The sequence below is a fragment of the Crinia signifera genome, chromosome 12, assembly GCF_055691185.1.
Source record: "Crinia signifera chromosome 12, ASM5569118v1, whole genome shotgun sequence".
NCBI lineage: Eukaryota > Metazoa > Chordata > Amphibia > Anura > Myobatrachidae > Crinia > Crinia signifera.
The window spans coordinates 49,866,435-49,894,355 of NC_139228.1; the positions used below are offsets into that span (position 1 = coordinate 49,866,435).

The 27,921-nt window shown below is 48.2% G+C and overlaps 1 long non-coding RNA gene across 1 annotated transcript in view; it reads left to right on the forward strand.

Moving 5' to 3' along the window:
• Positions 1-27,921, forward strand: part of LOC146049944 (uncharacterized) — a 148,322-nt gene that overhangs the window by 107,936 nt on the left and 12,465 nt on the right. Inside the window, exon 2 of the long non-coding RNA XR_014466240.1 lies at positions 17,154-17,419. This is a non-coding gene — a long non-coding RNA (uncharacterized LOC146049944). The remainder of the gene's footprint in view (positions 1-17,153; positions 17,420-27,921) is intronic.

The window sequence follows — 27,921 nt, forward strand, 5'->3', positions numbered from 1 at the left end:
GGGGGCAGAAGCGAGCAGTGTGGCGACGCAGGAGGAGACTGGGAGGCTCAGTGACACGGCAAAAGGGGAGGTGTATGTATGTTTTGAAGGGCCATTGGGGGCCCACCTTAAGCAGGAGGTGAGGGAGAAGATTTGGAAAGGGGAATACGTGGATATATTTTCACTGCTCCCTCTGGAGCGTTTTAATTTGGATAGGCCCCGTAAGGAGGAGAAGAAGGAGGAGGAGGAACGGCGGCGGTATCGGCTCATACCGCGGTCATTCACGAACTGGTTGCAAGCATTTGCTATATTAGCTAGTGTGATTGGGGAGAAGGCACCTGACAATTGTTCAGGTTTGTTTTGTTACATGGATGCGATAGGGGAGGCGCACCGCGTGTACGGGGGCCTGGCTTGGCTACGGTACGATGAGCAGTTTAGACAGAGGAAGGCAGTGCGCCCTGACATACGTTGGGACCATAAGGATATTGCTTTATGGTTAAAGGTGACGGCTCCCATGAAAAGCGGGCAGCCCTTTCGTGGGGACGGGGGGGGGCCGAGAGAGGCCTCAAATGGGACGGCCGTGCAAAAGGGACTTTGATTTGCCTTCAACGATGGGGCATGCCGGTTTGGGGCGAAGTGTAAATTTAAACATGAATGTTCCTCGTGTGGAGGGACCCACGGTGCAAATAAGTGCTTCAGAGGGAAGTCACGGGACGGTAATTCAAAAGGGGGTGACACCAGTTCGGCTGGAAAGGATGCTGGGCTATCTGCGTAGATATCCTGACCAACAGACAGCCGCGTTGTTGGAGGAGGGGTTTAGGGAGGGTTTTAGGATACCTTCCGACGTGCAGGTTTCAGGGGGCTTTAGGAGGAATTTGAAGTCTGCAAGGGAGCATCCAGAGGTGGTGCAGGAGAAATTGCTTAAGGAGGTGCTGCTGGGTCGTATGGCTGGACCTTTTGGGTCGGCACCATGGCCAGATTTGATAGTTTCTCCATTGGGGGTGGTGCCAAAAAAAAGAGGCGAACAAGTTTCGTCTTATACACCATTTATCTTTTCCAAAAGGGGCGTCGGTCAACGATGGCATTGACCCCGACATCTGCTCGGTGGTTTATACATCGTTTGACGCGGCTGTGCAGTGGGTGAAGCGGTTTAGGAAAGGGGCTAGGTTGGCCAAGACTGATATTGAATCGGCATTTCGTTTGCTGCCGGTTCACCCATCCAGTTTGCGTTTGTTAGGATGTTGTTGGGACGGGGAGTTTTTTGTTGATCGTTGTTTACCAATGGGTTGCTCCCTGTCGTGTGCTTATTTTGAGGCCTTTAGTTCTTTTCTGGAGTGGGTGGTTAAGGATGTCTCCGGGTGCAGTTCAGTTATTCATTACCTAGATGACTTCTTATGTATTGGTCCCGGGGGGTCCGGGGTCTGCGATTTATTGTTGAGGACGGTTGAAAGGGTGTCGGCAGATTTCGGGGTCCCGCTTGCACCGGGCAAGACGGAGGGTCCTGCGACTGTAATCAGTTTTTTGGGTATTGTCATTGATACTGAGAAGATGGAGTGCTGGTTGCCCGAGGAGAAATTGCTGGGTTTGAAGGCGGATGTGGGAAGGGCATTGCTGTTGAGAAAAATTAGATTGAGGGAATTGCAGTCCTTGCTGGGTAAATTGAATTTCGCGTGTCGCATTATGCCTATGGGCCGCATATTCAGCAGGAGGCTGGCAGCGGCGACAGCGGGGGTGGTTCTTCCCCACCATTTTGTCAGATTAGGTAGTGAGTTGAAAGGTGACTTGCGGGTGTGGGCAACTTTTCTAGAAGCTTTTAACGGCAGAGCTTTGTGGATGTCGGACACATGTGTGGCCACGGAGTTAGACCTCTTCACAGACGCGGCCGGTAGTGGCGGTTTCGGGGCTTATTGCCAGGGACATTGGTGCGTAGGCCGGTGGCCGGAGTCTTGGGTGCAGAAGGGCATGGTTAAAAACTTGGCATTGTTGGAGTTGTTTCCTATTTTGGTTGCTGTAGTTGTGTGGGGGGATTTGTTCCGCAATAAGAAGATTTGTTTTTACTGCGACAATTTAGGGGTTGTCATGGCCATCAACCAATTGTCGGCATCTTCACCACCAGTGGTCACTATTTTGCAGCAGTTAGTATTGGAATGCCTGTCCTTGAATTTGTGGGTGGTGGCGAAGCACGTCCCCGGCGTCTCTAATGGCATTGCGGATTCTTTATCTCGTTCACAGTGGGAGCGTTTCCGGGAGTTGGCGCCAGATGCGGACAGGGAGGGGACCGGGTTCCCGAGTCGGCTTTGGGATCTGCTGGACGGGTAGTCGACCAGCTCATCAGGGAATCCCTGGCCCCGAATACATGGGCGGCGTATAATCAGGAATGGAGTAGCTGGATGACATGGCGTGAGGCAGCAGGTTTGAAAGATGAGGAGGATGAGTTAGCTGTCCTGCTATATATAGGCCATTGTAAGGAGATTGGTTGGTCAGTGGCAAAAATCACGCGCTGCATGGCGGGTTTGGCTTTTGGGTTTCGCGCCGGCAGTAGGCCGGATGTCACTAAGAATTTCCTGATTGCACAAGCTTTGAAAGGTTGGAGGAGAGGACATGTGGTTAATGATAAGAGAAGGCCGGTTTCCTTTCAGTTACTGCAGAATATGGGCATTAAGTTAGGGGCAGTCTGTAGTTCCAATTTTGAAGAAAGGTTGTTTGGGGTAGCTTTTTCGCTCGCCTTCTTCGGGGCACTACGGATAGGTGAGCTCGTGAGCCCGAGCGTGTCCAGGCCCGGGGGCTTGTTAGAAGAGGATGTGGATTTATATCCGGATAGGGTGGAGCTGGTGGTGAGGAAGTCAAAGACGGATCAGTTAGGGAGGGGGAAGAAGGTAGTTCTCTTCTCTGTACCAGGGTCAGAGATGTGCCCGGTGGCACGGCTGAGGAGATTTAAGGAAGTCAGAGTAGGCAGGTAGAGGGATCCTTTGTTGATGCATGCGAATGGATCCTTTTTATCACGGTTCCAGTTCACAAGTGTGTTCAGAGCAGTCCTGCGTACGTTGGGCCTCAAGGGAGAGGATTATGCGGGTCACTCTTTCCGCATTGGGGCCGCAACGGAGGCTGCTAGAATGGGATTTGGGGATGAGTTAATTAAGCGTATTGGGCGGTGGGAATCGTCTCGTTTTCGCTCTTATGTTCGTTTGGGGGATTGTTGAGGTTGACTGTGTTCTTTTCTGTTTTAGGGCATTCTCCGTGCCTGATTTGGATTTTAGGACATTCATATGTCTTTTGGGGAGCTTTACGGGCTGATGTCAGACCGAACGGCCGCCAGCTGGGTTTGGATAGAGAGGAGGCAGTGGTTCGCTGGCTGGGGAAGCGCGGTATGGTATGGAGTGGAGTTTTGCAAGAATTTCACCGTTTTGTTCGGCTTGATAGGGCCCCTGATATATTAGTGTTGCATGTGGGTGGGAACGATCTTGGGGGCAGACCGTTTAGGGAGTTGATACGGGATATCAAGTTTGATCTCCTACGTTTATGGGCAACGTTTCCGGAAGTGATCACAGTTTGGTCGGATATCGTGCCACGCCATTATTGGAGGGATGCTAGGTCGGCTGACAAGCTCAACAAGGCGCGGATTAAGGTTAACAGGGCGATTGGGCGTTTTATGGCCAGGAACGGGGCTGTGGTGGTGAGGCACAGGGAACTTGAGTCTGGTGCCGGGGCATTTTGGAGAGGAGATGGTGTGCACCTGAATGCGGTGGGAATAGATGTTTGGTCTTTGGGACTACAAGAAGGAATAGAAACAGCGTTCCGAATGTGGGGGGGGCGCACGGGATTAAGGGCTTAACCCCGTGCTTGGTGGCGGAGGGGGGGTCCTCGAGGTTAGTGGCATTGAGGCTTAATTATGCGGCGGGGAGGGCCCCATGAGTGGGCTGGACTCCCCTGGGTGAGGTTAATTAATGAGCACTGGGTGTTGACAATTGGTGCCCTCGAGCCAATCGCTATCGGCTGGGGGTAAGAACTCCTGGAAGTGCTTAGACGTGGAATTGATTTATTGAGGGCCTCGGGGACCACCTTCCGTGGGGAATGTTTTGGTTATTGTTAACTTGTATTGTTTCAATAAAGATGGCCGCTGTGGCCAATTTTATCCAACAAGAGAGTTATGTCATTTTTGGGTGGATATATGGGCACAGCGATTAGACAATACCCTGTCATGTAGGAGCCGGACTGGAGGCAAAGCATAAGGGTAGGCTCCCTTGACAGGGTTTGTAGGGAGCTGATTAGCAAGATAGTCTTAGAAGGGGTGGCTAAGGAGAGGGTCATAGGGGGAGGGGCCTAACGGGGTGTTGAAGGGGTTTATAAGCAGGGTTCAGGCGGGAAATAGGGGTCACTGGGAGAATTTTCCAACAGCTCCCACCCACCCTCCCTGTTTTTCTATAAAGTTTTAGGTAGAATAATTGGTAGGATGTCTTTTTGTCACAGTGGCCTGTGCGGAGGGGGGGTCCTCGAGGTTAGTGGCATTGAGGCTTAATTATGCGGCGGGGAGGGCCCCATGAGGGGGCTGGACTCCCCTGGGTGAGGTTAATTAATGAGCACTGGGTGTTGACAATTGGTGCCCTCGAGCCAATCGCTATCGGCTGGGGGTAAGAACTCCTGGAAGTGCTTAGACGTGGAATTGATTTATTGAGGGCCTCGGGGACCACCTTCCGTGGGGAATGTTTTGGTTATTGTTAACTTGTATTGTTTCAATAAAGATGGCCGCTGTGGCCAATTTTATCCAACAAGAGAGTTATGTCATTTTTGGGTGGATATATGGGCACAGCGATTAGACAATACCCTGTCACGCCCATTACGCAATATGCCACACACCGTAACGCCCATTACACAATATGCCACACACCGTTCAGGCTTCGTGCCAGGGGTAACATGCACACTGCCACGGGAAGTTACTGTGTGCCCTGCACTGTGCGGTAAAGGAGACAGTCGGTCAGAGAGGTGGGAAACCCGGCTGTCTTAGAGCGGGTCTATCCGTCCATGGCGTGGCTATTTTATTGGTGCCATTTCGACATCACCTGTCGGCACATGTCGTGTCGACATGGACAACGAAACATACCGCCGTGTCCCCTTACATGGCTCGCTGCGCTTGCCTTGCTTCGGGCCCGGTGCCTTGCTATGCTCAGCACACTATTTTATTCTTCCACCACGCCCTAGTGGATGGTAGGGCATGGAATATTGCCTGTCAGCACATGTCGTGTCGGCATGGACACCAAAATGAACCACTGCGTCCGCTGACATGGCTCACTACGCTCGCCATGCTTCGAGGACACTATTTTATTCTCCCACCATGGCCTAGTGGATGGTATGGCATAAAATACCGCCTGTCGGCACATGTCATGTCGGCATGGACACCGAAACATATCACTGTGTCCCCTTGCATGGCTCGCTGTGCTTGCCTTGCTTCGGGCATGGTGCCTCGCTATGCTTGGCACACTATTTTATTTTCCCACCACACCCTAGTGGATGGTAGGGCATGAAATAACGCCTGTTGGCACATGTCGGCTCAAAAAACAGTAAAGAGCCCCATGTTGACCTTTTGACTGTCAACCTTTCCCATGTCAACCTTAAGTCATGTTGACCTTCCTGCGTGTCAACCTTCCTGCATGTTGACCTAGTAATGTCGACCTAATGATTGTCGACCTACTTGCTTGTGACCCAATGACCATATCCCCCCCAGACTTTCTCCCCAGCGAGACCAGTAGGCTGAAGCTGAGTTACCTGCTCCTATGCTGCGCTTGGGACCCTCTCCCCAGCAGGACTAGAAGGCTGAGGCTGGGCAGGGACAGTCTGAACAAGCATTTTTGTAGTATACACAGGATTTGCCACGAAGGCTAATGCTCACCACTATCCGCACTCCTTACACAGGTTCTGTGACCATGGTGAGCAGGTAATATGCAGATACCATGCCACTTGCTGTGTGTAGTGGGGTAACAATGGCATTCCAAGACTTTGTTTTGCTAATCATCCATCTAGGTAAGTCATTATTTCAAATATGAGACAGATTTATCAATAAATATTTGCAATATCTCCAGAACATCCATTTTCCATAGCTACAGATGGATATACTAATCACTCACTGGTTTCCCATTTGGTAAGTATTCTGAGGTTGCCCCTAGTAACTAACACTATTCTCATATGTGCTTATGTGATACATTACACAAAATGTTCTGAAAGAGGGATCCAAAGGATTCTACCCCTGCAATGGCCTGCATATGCCCTGTCAGATGACCCAAACGATGAAGTAACATGATGACCTTAGAGACCACTAACACATCAAAAATGCGTCAGAGCTAGGGTTGCCACCTCTCCCGGATTTCCGGGATTCTCCCGGAACCGGTGGCAAGCCTCAAGGAGGCTTTTCCAGTTTCCCGGATTCCGGGATTCTCCCGGAATCCGGGTGTCTAAGAAAGCCTCTATTGCCTCTCCCCGAGACCCCTTATGTCAGAGAGGGCATCAGCGCTGTTGGTGCTGATGTCCACTGCCCGCCCCTAAGTCTGCGGGGCGCAGAGCACTGCTGGGACTCTGGGAGGAGGGGACGGCGTGCAGCCACTGTACTGTGGACCGGCCTACTAACCAATGGCATGTTTCCGGAGGCAAGATCCCTGCTGTAGCCAAGTTCTGCTCTCTGACTGTGTAGCAGGGCCGGCCCGGCACTTGAAGCCACTTCCTCCCCTCCTCCTAGACCAGGGGTGGGCAGCAGCAGGCCCGCGGGCCGGATGCAGCCCGCAAACCGATCCTGCCTGTCTCGGAGAAGGGAGGCCGCCACACTTGAAGGCCCACGGGAGGAGCTGTGCGCTGTTGCGCATGCGCAGCCCTCCCGCGGCCATTTTGCTTGTGGGCAAAGTGCTGCGGCCCAGCCAGTCCAGGGGGGAGCGTGGCCGGCCCCAGTTTCCCGGCGGGCCAATCCACCTCTGAGTGTGACCACCCGGACTTCTGCAGTAATAAATTAGGTACTTGTGTAATAGCATGGCGCCCGTTACATAGTTAGCGTAGTGTCCCTGTCAAAATCAGCGTAGTGTTCCCGCGGCAAGCGTAGTCAGTGTCCCTGTCAGATTCAGCATAGTGATCTCACGCCCAACGTAGACAGCATCCCTGTCAGGTTCAGCATAGTGTTCCCTGTGGCCAGCGTAGTCAGCGTCCCTGTCAGAATCAGCGTAGTGTTCCCACGGAGCTTAGCGCAGTCAGCGTTACGCAGTTAGCGTAATCAGTCATTGTTTTGATAGGGCTTTGGCGCTGCCTGTCTCTTGTATTGATTTTTGTAATGTAGGTGTAGGAAATGGAAAGAAGAAGAAAAAAAGAAAAAGATTGCGTTCGTGTATAAAAAGTAGATATTTATTGATCAAGAAATTAGTGATGGAGGTGATGGGCCATTGGTTAATATTTGGCTTTACTTGGTGCTTGGTAAGGAATTGCACCTATATGGGGTGTCACACATTTAGATTCCCCACAGGGATTCAGGTAACCCTTCTTTGGCACCTTAAACTGCAGTAGGTTTGTTGTTACTTGATCTACGGTCTCAATTGTTATATGCCGTGGAATTTATATGGGTGTGGTGTTGTTGTTTGAAAATAGGAAAGGGGCCAGTATGGCTTACGGCAGTTCTTCTGAGCTCCGTTACAATCCCATAGGTGTCTTGCACCTATGCCCCTTCCTTTTTTTTTTGTCTTTAGAGCTGGGTGCTCAGTTTGTGTTGGTAATGTTAGGGTTAAAGTTTGATAGGATCTTAGTCTGAGTAAGTATGGAGTGTATGTGCGGGGAAGAGCCTTACGGCTTCAGGCGATCCTAATAGGACCCCTTTACACAGAGCCGGATAAACAATGGGCCTGATGGAGCTATAGCTCCAGGCCCACTCTCTAAATAGGCCCATTTTGTAGCTGAGGGTCAGGGCTTTCCAACGAGACCAGCCCCCTGAGAACCGGAGATACCGTCAGGCAAACCTGGAACGTTTTCCCCATAGGATAACATGGGACCCGCTAATTCCGACCTCCACCCGGTTCCAACGGCTGCCAGTTCCCCCTACAGCATCACAGAAACTCGAGGTTGATCTCAGTCGAACCCAAATCGCTGGGCCTTCAATCTGATACCTGGTCCATATGGGTTCATTGGTTCTAGAGATATTGCAGGTAAAACAATTTTTTCTGAAATGTAGGGGGAAATTTACCAATATGAAAAACCTAGGTTTTCGTATTGGTATTTCCCCTATGACTGCATACGACTGTTTCAGTCGTATGCAAAGTCGTGTTCCGGAGGGGAATGTACAAAGCAACCAATCAGGAGCCGCTAGGCCGCAAGGCGGCCAATAGCGGCATTCGGGAGGCGGAGCCGCACGATGTACACAAACACCGTGCGGCTCTCTGCTGTCCGTCTGGTTTCGCGTTCTCGGTTTGTTTTTTTGCAAAGACCCTTACCTGGACTACGTCGCCCTGGGACAGGTGAGTATGGTTTCCTTCCACAGCTTCCTCCATGAATTTCGTCGGACTCCGGACGCCATCGCCGACAGTGACGTCGACATGAAGAAGAACGCCGACACAGGACTGCAGGACATCAGGACCAGGGCTACCTACGGAAAGAAGATAGGTAAGTATCAGTATGTAAGGGCTTTGTATGTATTAAAGTTTTATTTTAAGTGTGTGTCAGTGTGTTTTATTGGTACTTGTGAGTTATCTGGGCGTCCGATTTTTTGATTGTATGCCTTAAGTTAAGGCATACAATCAGATGCGATGCGATACGATATCGCATCGCATCGCATCGCATGCGACCATCGGATGCGATGACCCGATTTTTCCATAGGAATCAATGTTAAAATGGACTGAGTCCATTTTAACATGGAATTCAATGGGAAAAAGGGGTCCTTTTCATACCCCTACTATCCAAGTGGGCATGGAGTTGGATATAAACCTGTGGCGAGCGTAGCGAGCCACCGAGCCCGAAGCGTGGCGAGCGAAGCGAGCCCCGCGAGGGGACGGTATTCCGTGTCCCCTCGCGGGGCTTCGGGCTCGGTGGCTCGCTACGCTCGCCACAGGTTTATATCCAACTCCATGCCCACTTGGATAGTAGGGGTATGAAAAGGACCCCTTTTTCCCATTGAATTCCATGTTAAAATGGACTCAGTCCATTTTAACATTGATTCCTATGGAAAAATCGGGTCATCGCATCGCATCGCATCCGATGGTCGCATGCGATGCAATGCGATGTCCCGATCCGACCCGATTTAAAAATCGGACGCCCGGATAACTCACAAGTACCGTTTTATTTTACTATTTTTAATACTGTGGCACTACAAGACCCAGCGGGCCCTTTAATGCCCCGCAGGCTGGGACTTGTGGTTCTCCAAGTCCCAGCTTGCGGGGGAGGCTTGCTGGGACTCATAGTGCCCCAGTATTAGACAATAGATTATTCTATTTTTTACACCACTATCAGCTCGATGCCCACCACCCAGGGGCATCGAGGACAGCACCAGGCTTCAGCCTGGTCAGGTAAGTCCTGGAGGGGGGGCCCACTCCCCCAGGGCCCCTGGCCAGGCTGACTGGTTGGTAGGGTTAATGTTTTGGCCGCGGGACCTTATATCATAAGTGTCCCCCGGCTGTGACATTACCCTGCTGGCTGGTTTGGCCTGGGGCTGGTTCTTAAAATACGGGGGACCCCTAGTCATTTTGTCCCCCGTATTTTGGGAACCAGCCCCGGACCTGGAGCCTGGGGCTGGTTGCTAAAAATCGGGGAACCCCTATTTGTAGGGTTCCCTGATTTTTAATTACCGGCCCCGGCTCCTTCAGCCTAATAATGCCGATTTTATTTTTATATTTATTTATTTTTTTCAATTTTTTTACACTAAAGCCTGCACGGATCTGACTGATCCGTGCAGGCTAAAGGCAAATATGACAGGGAAAGCAAGGTGTATTTTCCTGTCGTATTTGCGTGGGTGTTTTACACCACTTAGCAGCCGTATTATCAGTACGGCTGCTTAGTACATCAGGAACCACCATTCTTTTGAATGGTGATTTCTGACGTATTCTATCGATGGTGTAGACATTCGTATTTGTAAATACAAATACGAATGTTCCATCTTTAGGAATACGAATTGTTGTATTTTCGGAATTGTAAATCCCGAAAATACAAATTCGTAAAAAAGGTGTATTTCTCCCTACGAATACACCTTTTTTCTACGAATCCATTTTGGTAAATTTCCCCCGTAATTTCATGGCTGTTCATGTTGTTTGAGGACAGATTTCTCTGGAACCAAATGGCCCAGTTTCACAGGACCAAAATCATTCGAAGGCTACATGTAAATGGGTCAGTTGGTTCCGAAGATATGGCTGGTTGTTCAAAGGGGGGCGGGGGTGGTTTTCTCTCCCCCTCACACCAGAAAATACAGGGACTAGGCTGGTGTAAAGGGGGCCAGTCCGAGAATGTCCCTGCATGATCCTGGGACAATATTCCCTGCATTTTCTGGTATGAAAGGGGTATTATTTCAAATAGCCGGGACATACAGTGCTCTGAATACATCCGGGCAGCCCCCTGCTCTCTGCCCGGCTGTTAATGGCTGTCATTTCTGCCCGGCGGCAACTGTCCCCCAGTTACCGTGAGCATGTATTCCCCCTTGGCTATGAGCATGTAATTCCACATGGCAACGAGCATGGAACCCCTGGCAATGAGCATGGAACCCCTGGCAATGAACATGTAGGCAAGCAACACTTATGTAGCATCATTTTTAATAGGCATTATGGTAATGGAGATTATGGTGTGAGGCTTAACATGTAATGGGCATTATGGTGTAAATTTTTAGTGTGCCCCTATTTATGAAGCATATTGTGCATTATTGCTCAATCTGTTTGGTATAGTGCACGCATGTCCAAACTATGGCCCTCCAGCTGTCAAACTACAAGTCCCATCATGCATTGTCACAGTTTTGCAATTAGGGAATGCTAAAAATATGTCAAGGCATGCTGGGACGTGTAGTTTCACAACAGCTGGAGGGCCACTGTTTGGACATGCCTGGTATAGTGTGTATTTTAGCTCAATCCATGTGGCAAAATGTGAATTTTGCCTTAATCTGTGTGGCATAACGTGAATTTTGACTCAATCTGTGTGCCATAGTGTGAATTTTTTCTCAATCGGTGTGAATTTTGTCTCATTCCATGTGGCATAATGTGTAAGAAGCAAGTTCAGTATAAGGGGTTACTATTGTGTTGCATGATTTATATAAGGGGTATCTGGTGTGTTAAACCACATAAAAGGTGCTGACATATTGTCTACCAAGTTTCGGTTTTCAGTATTTTTTTTATGACTGGAGTGCCAACTCACCCCGCAAGTATCTTAGGACATCGGCGTCCTGCGGGTGCACCTTTGGAGTGCACCCACCAATATATCTCCCAGCATTTTTCTTATGCCAGCCCCCTGCCTTTTCCAGGCATATATAATTAGTTTAAAGTATTTACACAAATAGAGACACACCCATGAGCAGACCACCCAACCAGAACACTGGTCACGCCACCCACATTATTAGGTGCTGGCCACAACCCCTATTATTGCCCATAATAAGCCCTTGATAGTTTTCAGCTCCAGGCCCATTTAGACCTTAATCTGGCTCTGCCTTTACAATCACATAGACTACTGTCTATGTCTTCCCCCACTTGCGGTGTGCGTCTGCAGCTCCCCTCCGTTCTAAGTGTGGTGCAGGTGGTTTTAACACTCACAGTTTCTACGGGGTGCCAGGATGGTTCTTTGCACTAGGAAGCCGCAGAGTTTGTTCAGCCGGCGGTGAGGCTTCACAGACGGAGCTTCTCCGTCTCCGTGTCCCGCTGCTGGCGTGCGCAGTATGATGACGTCACCCTTGCTCCGGAGTTCTCACGGAGCTTGGTGCCGTTCGTCTGTCGTTTTCTCCCTGTGCTGTCGGGAGTGAGCGATGTTAGTGAAGTTTGATCTCAGTGTCAGTGAAGGTTGATCACCTACGCGTTTCGGCCTATTACAGCCTTTTTCAAGGATAGTGCTTGTTGAGGCTGGATGTGATTTTATACCTTCCTCCTGCATCTGATTGGTTGTTGTAGCTGTTCCCTATTGGCTCACACACTGTGATGTTGATTGGCTTCATTCTCCACAGCTTTGGAATGATCTGGTACTCTTTACGCGGGCATCGCATGTACATCGCATGCCATTATAATGGCATGCGATGCGACCGATGCGATGCCCGCGATTTAACATAGAAATACATGTTAAAATGTAAATCGCGTCGGTCGCATCGCATGCGACCAAAAAATCGCAAGCGATGCGACCGACGCGATTACCGCGATTTCCCATAGGGAATAATGTTAAATGTCCCAATTGACCCGATTTTCCATAGGGAACAATGTTAAATGGCCCACAGAGGCCAAATAGGCACCCTGAAGTGTGAAATGGCCCCCCCAATTGTTAACGCCACCCCACGATCAACGTCAAGCCAAAGCGTGGCGAGGGGCGGCGGTACGCGTCCTACGACCTTTTCATACCCCCACTATCCACGTCGGCATGGAGTTGAGAATATAAAGTGTGGCGAGCGCAGCGAGCCACCGAGCCCGAAGCGCGGCGAGCGCAGCGAGCCCCGCGAGGGGACGCAGATACCGGTATTTACCGGTACTTTACCGGTACTTCACAGGTATCCGCGTCCCCTCGCGGGCTTCACAGGTGTCCGTGTCCGCTCGCCACGCTTCGGGCTCCAACTCCAACGCCAACGTGGATAGTGGGGGTATGAAAAGGTCGTAGGACGCGTACCGCCGCCACACGCTTCGGGTTCACGTTGATCGTGGGGTGGCGTTAACAATTGGGGGGGGCCATTTCACACTTCAGGGTGCCTATTTGGCCTCTGTGGGCCATTTAACATTGTTCCCTATGGGAAATCGCGGTAATCGCGTCGGTCGTATCGCATGCGATTTTTTGGTCGCATGCGATGCGACAGACGCGATTTTTTACCTTGCGATGCCCAAGATCAAAATCATGGGCGCCCTTCTAGGTAAAGAGTACCGATGATTGTGATTGTCCCATGTGTTGGTTTCCAAAGTACATACACCTGCATATGTTAGTGTAACATAAGCAGTTGGTGCTGTTGCAGAACAGGTTGATATTAGCAATCCAAGTTTTACGGAGAGATTTTAGTGGAGAGAGATAAAGTAGAAGGGGTAGGTAGGATATATTTGTGAAAGAAGTAGGTAGGATAATGCAGAGGGTCTATGTGTTATGCGTGTATGATGACTAAAGAGGGTTGCATGTTTAGCTGGGTTTGTTTAGAGGTGTTTCAGAATAGAGAGATAAAGTCATGAGATGTCTTGTGGGTTAGTGTCATCTGGATGTGTTTCGTATGGGTTTTCTATTGCTGATGGGTCGGTGTATCTTTTGGTCGCTTATTGGAGTTGAAAAAGGTGTGTCTAAAGTGGGAGAGATAATGTTGTCCATTTTTATTTTTATTGCTAGTCTTATAAGGTGGTTAGATATGTCTTAATTAACTGATGTCCGGATATGTCTTGTTCTGGTTATGGCGGTACTGTGCAGTTAGAGAGATAAAGTTGTGTGTTTATACAGTAGATAGTTTTATTTACAGAATGACGGCTACGTTAAAATCAATGTTGAGACCATTCGGTTCTAGTGTCTTTAAGGTGTATATCCACTTCAGTTCCTCTCGGTCCAGTGTTTTCCCGTAGTCTCCTCCCCTCCAGTTTGGTATGACCTGTTTTATGATTGTAAATTATAGGCTAGGGGTCTTGTCCGTGTTTCTGTCTGTAGTGTGCCGACACACTGTGTTGTTCATACCCTTTTTTGATATTTCTTGTGTGTTCAGCAAGTCTTAATTTGAACGGTCGTACTGTGCGTCCTACGTACTGTAGTCCGCATGGACATGTGAGTAAGTATATAATGCCCTTCGTGTGGCATGTTAGTTTTTCTCTAATTCTAAATGTTTGTTTTGTCACTATGGAGGTAAATGATTTTTGTACTTTCTCTTTAGATCTATGGCATGATTTACACCCTATACATGTTCCACAGTGTTGGTACCCTTGTGTCATGGATTGGTTGTCTAGCTTACTTTGTTTTAACTTCTGTGGTGGGATGTGGTTCCTTACTAGGCTTTGTTTTAAATCAGGGGCCTTTCTATATATCACTTTTGGGTGTGTGGGTAGTATGCCTGCCAATGTCTCGTCTTTCAATAGGATCTTCCAGTTTTTATTGATTATGGATTGTATTTGTCTTGCTCCCTTGCTGAATTCTGTGATGAAGTAAATATCATTTTTTGTTTTGTTTTTGTCAGTGTCATTGTTCTTATCTTTCATTTTTAAGAGGTCGTCTCTGTCCCTTTGTTCTGCTGTTTTGTATGCTGCCTCTATCATTTGGGTATTGTAGTTTTGCTCTTTTAATTGTGATTTCAGTTTGTTACTCTGGGTTCTAAAGGTGTCTATACTGCTGCAGTTACGTCTAAGTCTAGTGAATTGTCCGAGTGGGATGCTGTGTAACCAGTTCTGATGATGTCCGCTGTCTGATAGGATATAACTGTTCACGTCTACTGTTTTGTAGAATGTTTTGGTTTCAATTTTTGTTGTCCTGTTATGTGTATGTCCAGATCGAGAAATTCCACTCTTGTTTTACTGTATGTGGTTGTGAAGATGAGATTTTTGTTATTGAAGTTGATGTGATTAATAAATTGTTTGAGTGTTTCTTCAGAGCCCTGCCAGATGAACAGTATGTCATCTATATATCGTCGCCAGAGGACCAAATTTGCTCCGAACTCATGCCCACTCCAGATTGACTCTTCCTCCCATTTACTCATGAAAAGGTTAGCATAACTCGGAGCAAATTTGGTCCCCATAGCGGTCCCTGTGTGTTTTAGGTAGTGACTGTTGTTAAACCAGGTGTAGTTGTGCGTCAAGATAAACTGTATGGATTTTATTATGAATTCTTGTTGTGTTGTGATAAGCCTTCATTCAGAAGTGTCTGAAGTTCCTGTTTTATTTGTTTGTTGGGTCTGAATTCAGTCTTGTATATGTGTTTTGGTCGTCAAGTATTCTGTTTGATTCTGTGATGTATGCTTCTTTGTCCAGTATGACTATCCCCCCTCCCTTGTCTGCTGGTTTGATTATAAGATTTTTGGTACTTGTTTCCTAGCACGGCCACACCGATTTACATCGGGGTGGTCGTGTCGGAAAAATCGGGTCGATCGCATCGCATGCGATTTGGTCGCATGCGATGCGATCGACGCGACCGACCCGATTTTTTGATTGAATGAAATGTAAATCGGGTCCCTGGGACCCGATTTTACATTGGATTCAATGTAAAATATTCCCAACCCCCCCAAATTTAACGGCGTAAACCCCGCCCCACGATAGACGCCAACCCGAAGCGTGGCGAGCGCAGCGAGCCCGCGAGGGGCGGCGGTGCGCGTCCTCCAACCTTTTCATTCCCCTACTATCTACGTCGGCGTGGAGTTGAGAATAGAATAGTGTGGCGAGCGCAGCGAGCCACCGAGCCCGAAGCGTGGCGTGCGCAGCGCGCCCTGCGAGGGGACGCGTATACCTGTGAAGTTATACGCGTCCGCTCGCCACGCTTCGGGCTCGTTGGCTCGCTGCGCTCGCCACACTATTCTATTCTCAACTCCACGCCGACGTGGATAGTAGGGGAATGAAAAGGTCGGAGGACGCGCACCGCCGCCCCTCGCGGGCTCGCTGCGCTCGCCACGCTTCGGGTTGGCATCTATCGTGGGGTGACGACGGGGACATCTATAATGTGAAATGGGTCTTATTGGCCCATTTCACATTTTTCACATTTTCTCACGATTTCAATGTTAAAAAATATTTTTAACATTTAAGCCTATGGAAAAATCGGGGGCATCGCGTCGGGACCAATGTTAATGGTCCCGACCGACGCGATGCCCCCGATATTTTACCTTTCCCGACACGATTTCAATGTTAAAATATTTTTTAACATTGAAGCCTATGGAAAAATCGGGGGCATCGCGTCGGTCGCGTCGGGACCAATGTTAATGGTCCCGACCGACGCGATGCCCCCGATATTGTGTCTTAGCCGGCCAAATGGACCTGATTTCAAAGGAAATCGGGTCCATCGTGTGGATCGTGTACCTTAACTTAAAGGTACACGATCCATAAGATTGTGGCCGTGCTAGGAAACAAGTACCAGATTTTTATTGTCTTTGAGTTCTTTAAGTGCTTCCCATTCGTTTTTATTCAGATTGTTGTTTTTGTTTGTCCTTGTTGGTAGGTGTTCTAGGTCATGTGTCAGCATTTGCTCAAAAGTTTTTATTGTGTGCCCTGTGGTGTGTTGTGGGTTGAAGGTTGATTTTGGTTTCAGATCTGTGTGTTTGTAATTGTCTTGTTGTGTTTCTGTCGGTCTTATTGGGTTTTGGGCGAAGAATTTCTTTAGGGTGAGTTTACGTGTGTATATGTCCAGGTAGGTCTCAAATTTGTTGAGCTCTTTGCTAGGGGCAAATTTGAGACCCTTCGGGAGTACGCTCTTGTGTATATCCTTGAGTTCAGTACTGCTGAGATTGAATATCCCTTGTCCTGTGTTGGTTACTCTGTCTGTTGGTGTTTTTTTACTTTTTTTACCTCCCCTGCATCCTCGTCTTCCTCTCTTGTTTTGCGTTTGTGGGGTGTAGCTGTTGGATGTCTTTGGCAGGTTTTCCGACCTGCCTCCAGATCTACAAAATCTATATCCCAATGTTCGGTTTGGTGTGCGGTAGTTTTTTTTGGTTGTTTCTCTAGTGTTTTTTGCCTGAATGTTATGTGACCTGCTTCCAGTGATTGTCTTGCTGTGTTGGTATAGTCTGTCTCTTCTATTTCGTATGTCGAAAATGATGATTCCTCTTGTTCTGAGCATGTTTCGTCTGAGCTGATGTCGCTAATCTCCATGGCGAGTATGTGTTCTTGCTCGTGTTTTTTGTTTTCTTGTTTGTGTTTATATGTCATAAATTGCTGATATGTGAGTGATTGATTGGTCTCTGGGTGTGTATATTTCCTGGTCGGTCTTTTGGTGGTAATCTGCTTTTTATCTTTTTTTGTATGTTTCTGGTGGATGTCTGGTTTGTGTGTTTTTTGTGAGTCTGGTGTTGTGATGCCCCACCTATCTCTAAGGAATTTTCTTTTTTCTAATCTCTGTTTCAGTAATCAGTCAGAGGTGAAGGTGAAGTGACTGCGGCTGTATTATTTCTGAAGCTCCTTGTTCATTTGGATAAGCGCCTTGTTAATTTGGAATGGCTGCTGAACCACTGACGAAATTTAACCTGCCGCAGACATTGGAGGAGTCGGTGGCATTTTGACAACAGCACCACTTGCTGCCACAGACACAAACCTGTCCTAATGGCCACCCAATGTGTTTGAGCATAAAGGAGTATATGTGGCGCTGCCACATTAAAACATGCCGAAAGAAGGTCAGTCTACATGCGGCACATTGGTTTTACGGCTGTCGCATCCCATTTCTTACCCGTCTTCATTTTAATTTTTCATGGGCAGAGGAGCTTACAAGCATTTATTTTTGTGAGTGGCACATAAAGTTGTAAAAAAAAAAAAAACACAGTTTTGTATAATAATTTGATGCGTGAGGCCTGCACCCTTGATTTGATGTCCCAGCCCCAACGCCGGATTGGTGGACCCGACAAAATAATTGAGGTGAATGAAAGTCTCTTTGTTCCAAAAAATCTTTGCGAAAAAATCATGTCGGATGCGTCCTGCCTCAGCAGTGGCTGTTTGGAGGCATATCCAGAGACACAGGTGAATGTTTAGTAATGCCTGTGGCCAGCCGTGACGCCTGATGTCCGCTATCAACACACATATTGAACTGGGTACCACTATATACTCTGTTGGCGTGCATATAACACTCAACATACGGTGAATGTGAGACACAGGCAAACACACTATATACACAGATGGCCGGCCTAGCGACCAAGCAAGGGAGTCCCACAAGTACCTATGGTAGAGATTGGTACTACAGGTGGAACCCTTAACAAACTCTAAGAATGCTGCTGCCACAATAGGGCTCAGGTACTCACGATGGTAAGGTGACTGGTACACTGATCAGGGAATGGCATAGTCAAAATTGGCAAGTATTTCAAGATGGTCGTCCCCAGGATGACCGGTCCATGGCATAATTCCTCTCCGGTGACTACCATTATCCCTTTTTATCCTAGGGATCAGCCGTACAGTTCCATCTCCAGCCACACAACACCCAGGATGGGGATGGGCAGGTTGTTGGCAGCCATGAGCGTCACCCAATCCCCTACTGCCATTTTCTTCATGTGGCCGTAGTCCCTCTGGAAGCATCTTTCCAAAATTGTCGACATCTGGGAGACGGTGTTCAGGAGGCAGCACTGGTCTTGGCCATCGAGGCAGGCTACTACAATGGGGCAGTCTCCAATCAAGTCCGACAAATGGGTGATCCTCACCTGTTCATCTAGGGGCCCGCAACCTTGAAGGCCATTAGTTTAAAGGCTACCTGTGGGGGGCTCGGCTGCACCGGGCCCTGGGGCATTCCTGTGCAAAGTGTCCCAGGCATCCGCATACCCAGCAGTCCAGGCCTCTGCGTTCCCTCCATTGGGGCCCTGTTGACCCCGATGGGACATCTCATCCCATTGGTGTGGTCTCGGGGATGCATCCTCCTCCTCCCTTTCGGAGTCCCACATTTTGGCATTCTTGTGGTGCTTTTGTGGCCTTCCGATCATTGTGGCCGGTGCTTTAGGCCAGCCACGTCATCCTGGACCAACCTAAGGGCACTAGTCAGGTCCTTGATACAGTTCACCAGTGCACTGGCTGCCCCAGAGTTGGGGGTTGGGGCCATGGCCTGGGCCTGTTGGATGGTCACAGCACCAAAATTCCGGGTCCTGATCCTCGGTCAGAGCCTCATCCAAAGCGTCATGGAGGGTCATGACTGGATTGATCTCCATCTTTCCTTGGATGTAGCGCCTTTGTGGGCGGCTCCTTAGGCCTGCCACAAAGCTGTCCCACAAACCAGCATCAGCGCTTCCGGTCATCCCCTTCTCCTCAGGTGCTCCTTGATCTGCTTGGCGCAAGCCACCAGGACGTTGGCAAACTAAGGGAGCGTCTCCCCCTCGCATTGTAACCGCACAAAGAGGTGATTGCGGAGCTCATCCGGTGTCACCCTCTCTCGGAAGACACCTCGGAGTACCTTAAATACCCCCTCAAGATCTGTATTTTGGCCCGTGGATTTGGCCATCGGTCTCCCGTGCTTCCCCCTTGCGGACTTGTAGGGCAAAGTCCACATGCTATACAGGGGTGGGGTCCTGGGGTGCACACCAATTGAGAGGTGCGACCCTGCGGAGACCTTTCAGTAGAACTGCATACAAAGTCAAAGGTGCAGGTGCACAAATTAAACTCCCAATTTAAAATTTTTGCAATACAATTTTGCATTTTTAGCGAGGTTCTTCGCTTAGTTATGGCCATAAGTAACGGCTTGCCCACCGCGTCCAGGTGACCTCATTAGTCGGGCAAGTCCCTAACATTTTGGGGGGTACAAATCTAGGGCACAGGGCACCCCAAAATGGTGCAGCCGAGTGACCCCAGGGCAACACAAGACTGAAATAAATATATAGTGAAACAAAGTGAGGATAGGTTAGTGAGAGAGGCTGCTAAAGATAGCAGGGGTAAGTAAGTGAGAGGTAAAAAAATGAGAGATAAAGTAGTGAGAGGTGAAGTAGTGAGAGGTAAAGGTTAGAAATGAATTACATTGAAATAAAACACACAATAGGGATGAAAGTGAAAATGAAAATAAGTGTTAATTTGTGTTGCTCCTGAGGCCAAACAGCCACACCAGTCCAGGGGGGCCCACAACCCAGAAATGCACCCCCCCATCTGATAATCCATTAAACATTTGTGCAGGTCTCACCTTGCTCTGCATGCAGTCTAAGAAATGTCAGGAACCTAATTAAAACCAATATATAGGACAGGTGGGCGTGGGTGCTACCACCAGGCGCAGAAGGGGTCTCTGGCCTTCTAATGTGTATAGAAATACACGACATTAGATATACAGGGGTGGGGTCCTGGGGTGCACACCAATTGAGAGGTGCGACCCTGCGGAGACCTTTCAGTAGAACTGCATACAAAGTCAAAGGTGCAGGTGCACAAATTAAACTCCCAATTTAAAATTTTTGCAATAAAATTTTGCATTTTTAGCGAGGTTCTTCGCTTAGTTATGGCCATAAGTAACGGCTTGCCCACCGCGTCCAGGTGACCTCATTAGTCGGGCAAGTCCCTAACATTTTGGGGGGTACGAATCTAGGGCACAGGGCACCCCAAAATGGTGCAGCCACATGCGACTTCCTGGGCAGGCGGTGTAGCTGAATGGCCGAATCCATCTGGCACTTCCATTCATCCGTTCCGTCCGTCATAACTGGAAATTAAATGGATTGCGGTACTGATGGGCAAGCCTCCCCAGGAGGTGCCTGGATATGGTCTCGACGCTGGTTCTCAACTATATCCATAATCCTGCTGACTACACCAAATGTAAGAGGCAAGGGGGTGGGTCTACGTGCACCAATCGCTGTGCTTACTCAGCGATTGGTGCACGTAGACACGTAGCGAGGTGTCCTCCTCTCACCTTCGGGCCAACGATGGTCCTGGTACGGTTCTACTCCTGCTGAACTCGAATGTGGGCCTATCTGGAAAGGAAGGGGATGGGGAGTCCTGCTGGGGGGGGGGGGGGGTGGTCATCACAGGTGCTACTGGCCTCAGAGGAGGGAGAAGGAGCACATACAACACAGAAATCAGACACAACACCGATTATACTCACTGGGCACTTGTCTCCTTGATCGACAAGCTGACGAGGTTCTGGCACCTGGAATTCTTGCAAACAAACGGGGCGAGGGAGGGTACATTGGTGCGGTATACCTAACGCTACCTGTAAGTAAGTAAGTCTTATTTATATAGCGCACTTTCTCCCACAGGACTCAAGGCGCTTTACAGACATTAAAAGTAACAATGCACATACTTTCATGCAAAGGGTTATCAGTACAAGGAACAGGCAACAATGGCAGTACAGATATACATCACATGTACAGATATGCACAAGATGCATTATAATAAGGGACACGTACATGGGGAACATATTTACGGAGCTGTGCAGTACCCAGGCAGCCATTCAGCGGTGCCACATGGTGATTGCACAGCCAGATACAGTAGGTAGCCAGTAACAATACAGATAGTGTATATATATATATATATATATATATATATATATATATATATATATATATATATATACTAGATGTACTCTAATGAGCGACACAGACATGGGCAACATATAATTACTGAGCTGTGCAGCACCCAGGCAGCCATTCACCGGTGCCACATGGTGATTGCACCAGCCAGCACCGTACATATAGAACACATTAGAACAGTACAGGGTACACAGAACTAGACATAACACAATTAAAACACAATTCTTAGTACACAATACAGCTGAGATATAAGGAAGTAAATGAGAATAGATGCAGGTATAGATTGTACTGCTTGCACATCAGTTGCCAGGTTCCCATGAAAACCAGTTGTTAGTGTAGGACTTGCAGTGAAATGGGGTCCCTTGGCGATGGGCTGCAAGCTTAAATGCATTGATCAATTCATGAACTAAAACGCCATTATTTATTTATTTGAATGGTAAGGTGAGTTAGTTTGTTGTAGTGAGTGCTGGGCCCCCTGTGTTTGTATTTACTAGAGTGTGTGGTCACAGGCCACTGCACCGCATCCTGGGAAGAGGGTGCTGTTTGTACCCCATTCTTAGGAATGGTGAGTGTGTTGGTACTTCTGTATATCTATCTCTATATATATATATATATATATATATATATATATATATATATATATATATATATATGTTACTTGTGAGTTATCCGGGCTGCCGATTTTGTCCTTAACTTAAGGACACCCGACCGACGCGATGCCCGCGAATTAGCCCAAATCGGGGGCATCGCGTCGGTCGTGGCCGTTATAAGGGGCCGCGACGCGATGCCCGCGATTTCCCATAGACAGTAATGTTAAAAGACACGATGGACCCGATTTCCCATAGACAGTAATGTTAAAAGACGCGATGGACCCGATTTCCCATAGACAGCAATGTTAAAATAAAATGACAATGTGAAATTGGCCAATATGGCCATTTCACATTGGATATGTTTTAAAAAAAATGTTTCATGGCCCCCCACCACCGTTAACGCCACCCCGCTATTGACGCCAACCCGAAGCGTGGCGAGCGCAGCGAGCCCGCGAGGGGCGGCGGTACGCGTCCTCCGACCTTTTCATACCCCTACTATCCACTAGGGCGTGGAGTGAGAATAGAATAGTGTGGCGAGCGCAGCGAGCCACCGAGCCCGAAGCGTGGCGAGCGCAGCGAGCCCCGTGAGGGGACGCGGATACTTTCACAGGTATCCGCGTGCCCTTGCGGGCTTCACAGGTGTCCGCGTCCCCTCGCGGGGCGCGCTGCGCTCGCCACGCTTCGGGCTCGGTGGCTCGCTACGCTCGCCACACTATTCTATTCTCACTCCACGCCCTAGTGGATAGTAGGGGTATGAAAAGGTCGGAGGACACGTACCGCCGCCCCTCACGGGCTCGCTGCGCTCGCCATGCTTCGGGTTGGCGTCAATAGCGGGGTGGCGTTAACGGTGGTGGGGGGCCATGAAACATTTTTTTTTAAAGCATATACAATGTGAAATGCCCATATTGGCCAATTTCACATTGTCATTTTATTTTAACATTGTTGTCTATGGGAAATCGGGTCCATCGCGTCTTTTAACATTACTGTCTATGGGAAATCGGGTCGGAAATCGTGTCCATCGTGTCTTTTAACATTACTGTCTATGGGAAATCGCGGGCATCGCGTCGCGGCTCCTTATAACGGCCACGACCGACGCGATGCCCACGATTTCGGGCGCGATGAAAAAATCGGCAGCCCGGATAACTCACAAGTACCATATATATATATATATATATATATATATATATATATATATATATATATATATATCCCCAAGATTCCAAATCGCGCTAATAGCCTGTTTAACACACTTAGTTAATAGATATCAGGCAGCCTCACCACTATGCTCCCTGAGGGGTAGGGAACAAACAGACCACAACACTTTTCCCCAATAGTGGTATGGCGCCAACAATTATAATGTAAATGTCCAAATAACACAATCGTATCCAATGAAGCACATAAGAGGAATCTTCCAGCACTTATTTATTGGTCTTCAGAGAATTATCTGAGTAAAATCAACGAGTAGACAGTTTCCTTATATATATATATATACAAGCAGGAGATCCGGCACTCTGGCAGATGATGTGCAACGACTTAGGTGCGCTTCTGTCTCACGGTGGAGAAATATGATCAAAGCAGCAAGAAGTCACTCTAAGAATTATTCAGGACTGCACGGCGGCAGTCTATGCAAAAAACGGGAAGACACTAGTATAGTGCAAAGCCAACGTTTCGGGCGGGTAGCCCTTTATCAAGACATCCATGTCTTGATAAAGGGCTACCCGCCCGAAACGTTGGCTTTGCACTATACTAGTGTCTTCCCGTTTTTTACATAGACTGCCGCCGTGCAGTCCTGAATAATTCTTAGAGTGACTTCTTGCTGCTTTGATTATTTATACATATATATATATAATCCCAATATTCCACCTTGCGCTCTATACACAAGTCAATACAACCTGATATATATCAGAAGGTTGGCATCCTTTACCACAATGTCCCTAGAGCAGTGGTTCCCAAACTTTTTTGAATCACGGCGCCCTAGAGCATTTAAACATATTTTCAAGGCACCCCTAAGCCAAATGCTTTTTATCGAGAAATTCAGAAAAAAATATTAAATTAAGTACATTGTGTTTATATGTCACAGTTATCTGGTGAGGGGCAGGGTTTGCTTATGTTTGTTCACATATATTATGATTGGTAGCCACAAGCACTGGTTTTGCCTTGAACATTGGCCAAAAATAATATGAATTGATCTTAGTCCACCAACCCAAGGCACCCCTGTAAGTGCCCAGGGTGCCTAGGCACACAGTTTGGGAACCACTGCCCTAGAGGGTTAGAGGACCACCCTACAACAATATAACACCCAGTTGTGGAATGGCGCCTCTATTTAATAAATAATGTCCATAAAAATGGTGGTCCAATGTTGAGTGAAGCAACTGAAGAAATTCTTTTGATATCTTTATTTTTCATAAGAATGTACCAGGCATCAACAGCGATACAAAGAAACATCCCACTTGGTTAAGGACTTTTCTAGTTGATTTATTTGTCCTTCTAATGTGGTTAGTTCTCTTTTTCTTTCATTGACTATCAAGCCAACCAGCTTGCTTCCACATTCCTCCAAGATTCTATTCCAGTTTGTGGTAAATTCCTCATTCTGGTTTGCAAGGGTGGGGCTTTTGTTGAGGCATAAGTCTCTAGGGACCCTGCCCACCTCCAGGTATTTCTCCAATGTGACTAGATCGTACCAACACTTTAGTTCTTTACTGGTCAATCTTTCCATGTTGTTTAAGGTTTTATAGTATTCAACATCCTCATCACCTCCTAACTCTCCTAATTCTGCTTCTTCATCAAATAGGTATGGTCTTTGTTTAATGACCACCCTGGGTGAAGTCACATCATGGGCGAAATGTAATGGGAGGCGATTTTTTTTTTTTTTTTTGCGTTTTTTTTCGCAAAATATGCCGTTTTCGGGCATTTCCCGAAAATCACATATTTTATAGGGTGCGATTCGAGGCAAAAAAATCGAACTTTTTGCCGCGAAATCGCACATATTGAAGTGGTGATTTTTAGTCACACTTGAATTCGCATCCAGATGTTTTCCCATTGGAAAGCATCTAACTCGCACATGTAATAGGGTGCGATTTTTTGTAAAGGTTACCAAAAATCGCAAAAAAATTAGACCAGGTTCTGGCTGGCGAGTTTGACAGAACCATGCACAGATCATTGTGATCTGTGCATGGTTCTGTCCAAAAAAAAGGGTTAAAATAAAAAAATGGAAAAAAAAATGTGTGGGGGGTCCCCCCTCCTGAGCATAACCAGCCCGGGGCTGAAAGAGCCGGTCCTGGTTTCATAAAATCACAGAAACAAGCAAGTCGGGGTTCGTGTATTTTATAAAACCAGCACCAGGCTCAAGGGCCGGTCCTGGTTCCCAGAATACGGGGGACAAAATGACTAGGGGTCCCCCATATTTCAAGAACCAGCACCGGGCCCAACCAGCCAGCAGGGTAATGCCACAGCCGGGGGGAGACTTTTTATACAAGTCCCCCCGGCCAAAGCATTCACCCCCTGACTGGTCAGCATGGGCAGGGGTCCTGGGGAAGTGGGGACCCCCCCAAAGTAGGGGTCCCCCCCTCCAGAACTTACCTGCCCATGCTGAAGCCCGGGGCTGTCCTCGATGCCCCTGGGCGGTGGGCATCGAGCTGATACTGGTGTAAAAAAATAGATGAAAAACTATTATCTTATACCGTGGAACTATGAGTCCCAGCAAGCCTCCCCTGCATGCTGGGACTTGGAGAACCACAAGTCCCAGCATGCGGGGCATTAAAGGGCCCGCTGGCACTTCTAGTTCCACAGTAAAAGAAATAGTTAAATAAACACACTGACACTCATTTAAAATAAAACTTTAATACATACAAAGCCCATACATACTGATACTTACCTATCTTGAGCCCGTAGGTAGGTCCCAGGGTCTTGATTCGGTGCCTTGTCCTGGTCCGGATCTATGTCGGCATTCTTCTCCATGTCGATGTCCGTGTCGTTGTCCGGTCCGTGGTCCGAAGAAATCCATGGGGGGACCTGTGGAAGGAAATCCTACTCACCCAGGTCGTCAATGGAAGGTCTGAAGTCTTGATCCGACGTAGTCCTGGACTTCTGTCACCTTCTGTGACACGCCGGCATCCCCATCGGCTCCCCGCATCGGACTGACTTTCTCAGCTCCTGATTGGCCGCCTAGCGGCCAATAGAATCATTCTATGCAGAGGCGCGGAAGATGAAACATCTCTGCGCCTCTGACAGTCCGAAGCGGGGAGCCGATGGAGATGCCGGCGTGTCACAGAAGGTGACAGAAGTCCAGGACTACGTCGGATCAAGACTTCAGACCTTCCATGGACGACCTGGGTGATTACGACTTCCTTCCACAGGTCCCCCATGGATTTCTTCGGACCGCGGACCTGACGACGACACGGACATCGACATGGAGAAGAATGCCGACATAGATCCGGACCAGGACAAGGCACTGGATCAAGACCTTGGGACCTACCTACGGGCTCAAGATAGGTAAGTATCAGTATGTATGGGCTTTGTATGTATTAAAGTTTTATTTTAAATGGGTGTCAGTGTGTTTATTTAACTATTTCTTTTACTGTGGAACTACAAGTGCCAGCGGGCCCTTTAATGCCCCGCATGGTGGGACATGTGGTTCTCCAAGTCCCAGCATGCGGGGGAGGCTTGCTGGGACTCATAGTTCCACGGTATAAGATAATAGTTTTTCATCTTTTTTTTACACCAGTATCAGCTTGATGCCCACCGCCCAGGGGCATCGAGGACAGCCCCAGACTTCAGCATGGGCAGGTTAGTTCTGGAGGGGGGGGACCCCTTCTTTGGGGGGGTCCCCACTTCCCCAGGACCCCTGCCCATGCTGACCGGTCAGGGGGTGAATGCTTTGGCCGGGGGGACTTGTATAAAAAGTCTCCCCCCGGCTGTGGCATTACCATGCTGGCTGGTTGGGCCCGGTGCTGGTTCTTGAAATACGGGGGACCCCTACTCATTTTGTCCCCCGTATTTTGGGAACCAGGACCGGCCCTTGAGCCTGGTGCTGGTTTTATAAAATACACAGAACCCCGACTTGTTTCTGTGATTTTATGAAACCAGGACCGGCTCTTTCAGCCCGGAGCTGGTTATGCTCAGGAGGGGGGAACCCACGCCGTTTTTTCACGATTTTTTTAAACACATAATCGCATGTTTTAAAATACGCACATTTTCATGACTGAAAATGCGCACATTTTCATGAGTTAAAATCGCCGTAAATCGCACCCTATCGCACTTTTTAGCCGCAAATTCGCATCTCAGTACATATGCGAATTAGCGGCAAAAAATGCGATTTTTTTTTAATGTGCGATTTGGTGCGATTTTTTTCTGACGAAAAAAAACGCACCCTATTACATTTCGCCCCATGTTGGATGATCTGTGTCTTTCCCGGAATGGCAGAAAACACATATTGTGTTCAGGAGTAAGCATGACTTCCATGGGCACAGGGGCGGATTGGGAATTAAAAGCAGCCGGGAAATAATTTGAAGCAGCCCTCGGAGTCACGCGCACATTTTTAGGGGACGTGGCCTAGTGATATGGGGCGTGGCCTATTTCAACGAGGTCACGCCTCATTTTCCCCACTGTGAGGGCATGGCTAGTAGCTCACCCACAGCCCACCCATTGACCCGCCCCTTGACCCGCCTTATTTTTATTTATTTTTTTCCATTTGCTTCAAATCTATTTTTGATTTCGCACACGGTAATACCACATACACGTTACGTCACACACTGTAAAGCCCATTACATGTTATGCCACACACTGATGCCCATTATACATTATGGCACACACCGTGATGCCCATTACATGTTATGCCAAAGGCGCGCACCAAAAATTTGCCCCATAATGCCTATTACACGTCACACATCCATATTATACCACATGCCATAGTGCCTATTACACATTATGCCAGGGCTCAACAATTTTTCATAAAAGGACAACAGTGACAGTGCGCACCAGTGGCCATGATGCCCATTGCGAGTTATGCCAGGGCTCAACAATTTTTAAAAACTAAGAATAACAGGTATAGTGCGCGCCGAAGGCGCGCGCGAAAAATTTACACCGTAATGCTTGCTACACGTCACACACCCATTA